The 6,000-nt window shown below is 42.1% G+C and overlaps 1 pseudogene; it reads left to right on the forward strand.

Moving 5' to 3' along the window:
• Positions 1-684: 684 nt before the first annotated feature.
• On the forward strand, positions 685-1,204 carry LOC107132318 (small ribosomal subunit protein uS10-like; annotated as a pseudogene).
• Positions 1,205-6,000: the final 4,796 nt, after the last annotated feature.

Raw genomic sequence — 6,000 nt, forward strand, 5'->3', positions numbered from 1 at the left:
AGTACTCTTTAGAATTAAAGTACATAATTCTCTGTATATCCTATTTAGAATGGATATCCTCAGGATCCATTCCCCCAGATGTTCCAAATATCTGTATTTATTACAAGCCTCCCAGGCAATTTTAAAACAGATGGTCCAGAGACTTTAAGAAGCACTGTCCTAAGATTCACATATTCACTTAAATTTTAGAATTATCTACACTGTCTCTATCTCACCCCACCATCACAATTTGGACCCTGAAAACCTTCAAGGATTGGGATAATTCCCCAATTCTCCTGCTGAAGGAAGTGGAATTCAGTCAGCAGAAGACTTACTGTGCATGACTATGTTCTTTGACTTTTGAATATTATCTTCCCCAAAGTCCCCATCACTGGGCAGCGTACCTATTGGGACAGCTTAAATGCTTAATCTTGACCTCCTGGCCAGTTATGTGCTTGAATTCTGATCTATTTCTATTACCCCTGAAACATCATGGTTTGTCCATCAATACCTGAAAGTCAGTCAATCTCTCATCTCTCTATCTGCTGTCACTACCTAGCCAGGTTTGGCTCCAGATTCCAGAATTCCCCACCTGGCCTATCCAAGTGATAATTATTGACTGTCTGTGCAAGTTCTCAGAAATCCCAGGCCACGGTCATATTTTCTTAGAAATCCCATGCTCTTTGAGGAAGCCTCAGACACCGCTGTAGCAGAGCCCTGTGCCACCCACTCCTGCTCCTGCCTCCCCAGTGCTCGCTCTCACTGAGGAACAAGTTGGTCAGGAAACCACACCACAGCCATGCCCTTTAAAGACACTGGTAATCCTCCACTGGAGCCAAAGGTGGAGGATCACCCTCACCAGCCGCAATGTGAAGTCTCTGAAGAAGGTATGTGCTGACCTGATGAGAGGTAGGAAGGAAAAGAATCTGATAGTGAAAGGACCTGATCAGACTCTGAGGCCCACCAAGACAGAATAACTATGAGAAAAAATTCCTTGAGGTGAAAGTTCTAAGACTTGGGATCAATTTCAGATGAGGATCCACAAGCGACTCATTGACCTGCACAGTCCTGAGATTGTCAAGCAGATCACTTCCATCAGTAATGAGCCAGGAGTCGAGGTGGAAGTCACCACTGCCTATGCCTAAGTCAACCTTTTTAATAAACTGATGATCAGTTGTTAAAAAGAAAAATGAAACCCCATAGCACCAATTGTCTGCATCACTCAGTTCACCTGTTATGCCTAGATCTGTTACCAACATCCTATCTCACCAGCAAGATTGTAAATTAATATTACTGAGTACTCATGGATTAAATAATCACATAGGCCCTAACTATGGAAGACACAAAATAAGATATTTATAGTAAAAGTAAAGGACTAGAGGAACTGACATTACCAGAAAAGTCAGGCTTAGAAGAGATGCTGGAGTTCACACTGAGTTACCAGGGAAAAAAGTGATTTTTAACCATCGTAGTAATATTTTCCATTCATTGAGGACCAATCATGTGTACCAGGCACTGTACTAGATATATTAAATGTCATTCTTCTAATCCTTACAACTATCATTTGAAGAAACCTTTGACGCTCAAGGAAGTCTATAAACTTTCCCATGATGACACAGCTAGAAAGTGAAGGAGTTGAGATAATTTAGGTTGACTCCAAAGCCCATGGTATATCTGCACACGTGTGTGCTAAGTTGCTTCAGCTATGTCTGACTCTTTGTGACCCTATGGACTGTAGCCTGCCAGTCTCCTCTGCCCATGGGATTCTGCACGCAAGAATACTGGAGTGGGTTGCCACCCCCTCTTCCATAGTATGTCTACTACACTACAAACCAAGGAAATAATTATCACCAACTCCTCAATTTTGCCAGAGCTATTGCTAGAGCACATTATTCCTGTAAAACTCTAATATCACTTGAAAATTTTCAATGAGTTCAAAAGATTGTAAGAAAGAAATTTTTCCAGAATAATCAGGGAATAGTGTATAGGTGGAAATACAGAGCATTAAGGGAAAATGTCCTGCCCAGCAGCTGTGTTCATTCCTCCATTCAACTCAGTGGTACTAAACATAAAGCCAAATGAACTCTGGGCATTTTAATATTGTTTTCTCTTTGGGGAACCTAACTTCTCCTTAATAGGACAGGAAAAAAGCCCACCTAGCTGACTGTTGCTTGGTGCCTCATTCTACTAAGGCTTTATGGCTGAGCTTCTGTAGTTTGTGTCTGCTTGAAAGAGCCTCTGGCCTCTTTCCTAGTTTTAAAGGCTGTCCTCAGCTGGAACACTGGATTACTAGCCCTAGTTAAAGAGCACTTAGAGCCATGCTGGTTAAAACACTTGCATGACTTCCAGGCAACTGCAATAGAGGCCAAGAATTAATTAATTGATGCCAGTGGGAGTTGAAAGCTTGGGATAAGGGCACTGCAAAGCCTGGGAGCATCTGCCTCACACCACAAAGCTCACATTCCCAGCACTCCAGCTGCTGTGAGGAGTAGTGCTGAGAGCATTGCACTGAAGGAGTTACAAGCCCGGGTCTGGGTCTATGGGAACTTGAGTCTTGCTGATCTTTCTGAGGCTAATTCCTCATCTGTAAATAAGAAGAGTAATCCCTGTACTACTCATTGCAGAAGATTTTGTGAGGCTCAGATGAACTATCTGTATGTGAAGCCTCCATAAAGACTGTGACTGGAGTAAATGCCTCCCTCGAGTGCTCCCAGAACAATCCGTGCTTCCCCAACAAGCACTTGTTGTATTTCACAGTTATTACTTCTTTGTCTTGTCTTTCTCTTATGTACTGTACAATTCCATAAGGACAGGGATGGTATCGATATTGCTCAACACTGGCTCCTAGAATCTACCACAGTGCAGACTGCTTGGTTGTTGCTCAAGAAATGCCTGTGAGATGAATGAATAGTGCACAATGAATAATTGTAGTCCTATGTAGTGTTCTTTATTTTGTGGAAGCTTCATGCCACATGGTAAAACAAATCCCATGTCACCATCACTGTCAGCTACAGGCAACTTTTTTTTTTTTTTTCACTTTATAACTGTTGTTTCATACTCAGAAGCAGTCCTCAAGAAGTGTACAGTCCAAAGAGAATAATACATGTAGAAATGAAAAATCATATTAAAAAAACACAGTAAATGCCATTTCTAATAAGTTCTCACTTTCAATTCAACTTTTTCAAAGAACTAACCTCTGGGGTAATTCCAAACATCTTAAAATTACAAGTTTCTCTAGGACTAAAACTACCATATGACCCAGCAATCTCAATATTAGGCATATACCTTGAGGAAACCAAAACTGAAAAAGATATATGTACCCCAATGTTTGGGCTTCCCTTGTGGCTCAGCTGGTAAAAAATCTGCCTGCAATGCAGGAGACTTGGGTCCAATCCCTGGGTTGGGAAAATCCCATGGAGAAGGGAAAGGCTATCCAATTCAGTATTCTGGCCTACAGAAGTCCAGGACTGTATAGGCACAACTGAGTGACTTCCACTTTCACCCCAATGTTCACTGCAGCACTATTTATGATAGCTAGGACATAGAAGCAACCCAATGGCAGCCCACTCCAGTACTCTTGCCTGGAAAATCCCATGGACGGAGGAGCCTGGTAGGCTGCAGTTCATGGGGTCGCTAAGAGTCGGACACGACTGAGCGACTTCACTTTCACTTTTTACTTTGATGCATAGGAGAAGGAAATGGCAACCCACTCCAGTGTTCTTGCCTGGAGAATCCCAGGGACGGGGGAGCCTGGTGGGCTGCCGTCTATGGGGTTGCACAGAGTCAGACACGACTGAAGCGACTTAGCAGCAGCAGCAGCAGATGTCCATCAACAAATGAATGGATAAAGAAGCTGTGGTGCATATATACAATGGAATATTACTCAGCCATAAAACAGAATGCATTTGAGTTGGTTCTAATGAGGTGGATGAACATAGAGACCGTCATACAGAGTGAAGTCAGAAAGAGAAAAGTGAATATCACATATTAGTACATATATATGGAATCTAGAAAGATTATACTGATGAACCTATGTGAAGGGCTGAAGTGGAGACACAGACATAGAGAACAGACTTATGGACAGGGGCGGCGGGAGGATGGAAACATACACACTACCTTATGTAAAATAGATAGCCAGTGGGAATTTGCTGTATGTCTCAAGGAAATCAAACCAGGGCTCTGTGACAATCTAGAGGGGTGGGAGGAGGTGGGAGGCGGTTCAAGAGGGAGGGGACATATGTATACCTATGGCTGATTCATTTTGCCGTATGGCAGAAATCAACACAATATTGTAAAAGAATTATCCTTCAATTAAAAATAAATGTTTTAAAGATAATCTTTTTTTAAAAAAAACTACAAGTTTTTATATTTAAAGACCATAGACTGCTTTGTGTGTCCAGATGGAGCATTTTAAGTATAAATTCAATTGTGTAAAAATCCCAGATATTTTTGTGGAGGAGTGACTATTTTCTGAAAGCACTAATCACCAGAAGTAAACATGTGTAGGAAGGTGTGGAGGAGCGGGGCAGAAGTGTGTCAGAGGATGTTTCTGTAGATTCCAGTGAAACCTTTTTGGAGATAAATATGCAAAGACTCAAAACACAAAGGTAGGCACTATCATTTGCAAAGACCTACACGCAGTGAGAAGAAATTGGAAAACCAATGTACATTGCTTCAAAGCCCCAATATTTTTAGTACCTTGAAATTATTAAATTTCTATCTGCTTTTATGTGAAACAAATATGCAAACTAACCTAACAACTTGAGCAGAATGTCAAGGGATTCTTCTGAAGGTTATTTTCTCTGTGATAGGACTACAGAAGAGACTTGGGTACAAGAGCATCACATTATACCAGGAAGCCTGGCAACACTTTTGGCAAGGAAGTGTTTGGTGAAGTCTTTATCACCACTGGGAAGAGCAAGCAGGAGAAGGTGAAATGGTGAAAACAACAAGTTGGGAGGTTCTAATAAAAGTAGTTTCCTAGTCTAATAGCAGTGACAGATGAACTGAAAAGTGAAAAGTGAAAGTGAAGTCGCTCAGTCATGTCCGACTCTGCAACCCCAGGGACTGTAGTCTACCAGGCTCCTCCGTCCATGGGATTTTCCAAGCAAGAGTACTGGAGTGGGTTGCCATTGCCTTCTCCAAGAGATCTTCCCAACCCAGGGATTGAACCCAGTCTCCCGCATTGTAGGCAGACACTTTACCGTCTGAGCCACCAGGGAAGTCCCTACAGGTGAACTGGTGAGCCCCAAAACAATTAAGTTTGAAAAGACAGATTGTAGAGTTTCCTTTGTTGTTCAGTTCCTAACTCATGTCCAACTCTTTATGACCCCATGAACTACAGCACTCCTGGCTTCCTTATCCTTCACTTTCTCCCAGAGTTTGCTTAAATTCATGTCCATTGAGTCAGTGATTTCTTAAACATTTTTAATACCTCCCTTAGAGAAAGCAAATTTTTGATGAGTAAAAGTCCCCCTGAATTCATTATACAACAAATAATTCTGAGATGGGATCTCAGTATTTTTTGTTGTTATTCAGTCACCAAGTTGTGTCCAACTATTGGCAACTCCATGGACTGCAGCACACAAGCCTTCCCTGTCCTTCACTGTCTCAGTATTACTTACTTGCAGGAAGTTCATTTTAAGCTTTTACCTGGAATTGTGCCTATGGGAGACACTTTGGGGAGTATCACAGACACAGAGTTGTTCCCCAATATCTGTGCTCCCTTCTAGCTATGGCTGAGCACAAGAGCACCAAAAACAAAGACTTCATTTCCACCCTCCCCTGCAGCTAGGCATGCACATGACTAAACTCTACAAAGCGGTTTCCAGGAACCTTCCTTAAGGACTGGTGCTTATTGTTCGTTATCTCATCTTTGCCTCTTTCTCCTTTCTTCCTCCTGAGAGAGATGCTGCCATTTGGAGGCTGAGGACCACATTCTTGGTTGAAGCCTGCAATCTGAAGACTTTTAGAGCATAAGTCACTACTCCAGCCCTGGATGGCCTATGTTTTGACTTAAAT

The sequence above is a fragment of the Bos taurus genome, chromosome 3 (genome assembly GCF_002263795.3).
Source record: "Bos taurus isolate L1 Dominette 01449 registration number 42190680 breed Hereford chromosome 3, ARS-UCD2.0, whole genome shotgun sequence".
NCBI classification, from domain to species: domain Eukaryota; kingdom Metazoa; phylum Chordata; class Mammalia; order Artiodactyla; family Bovidae; genus Bos; species Bos taurus.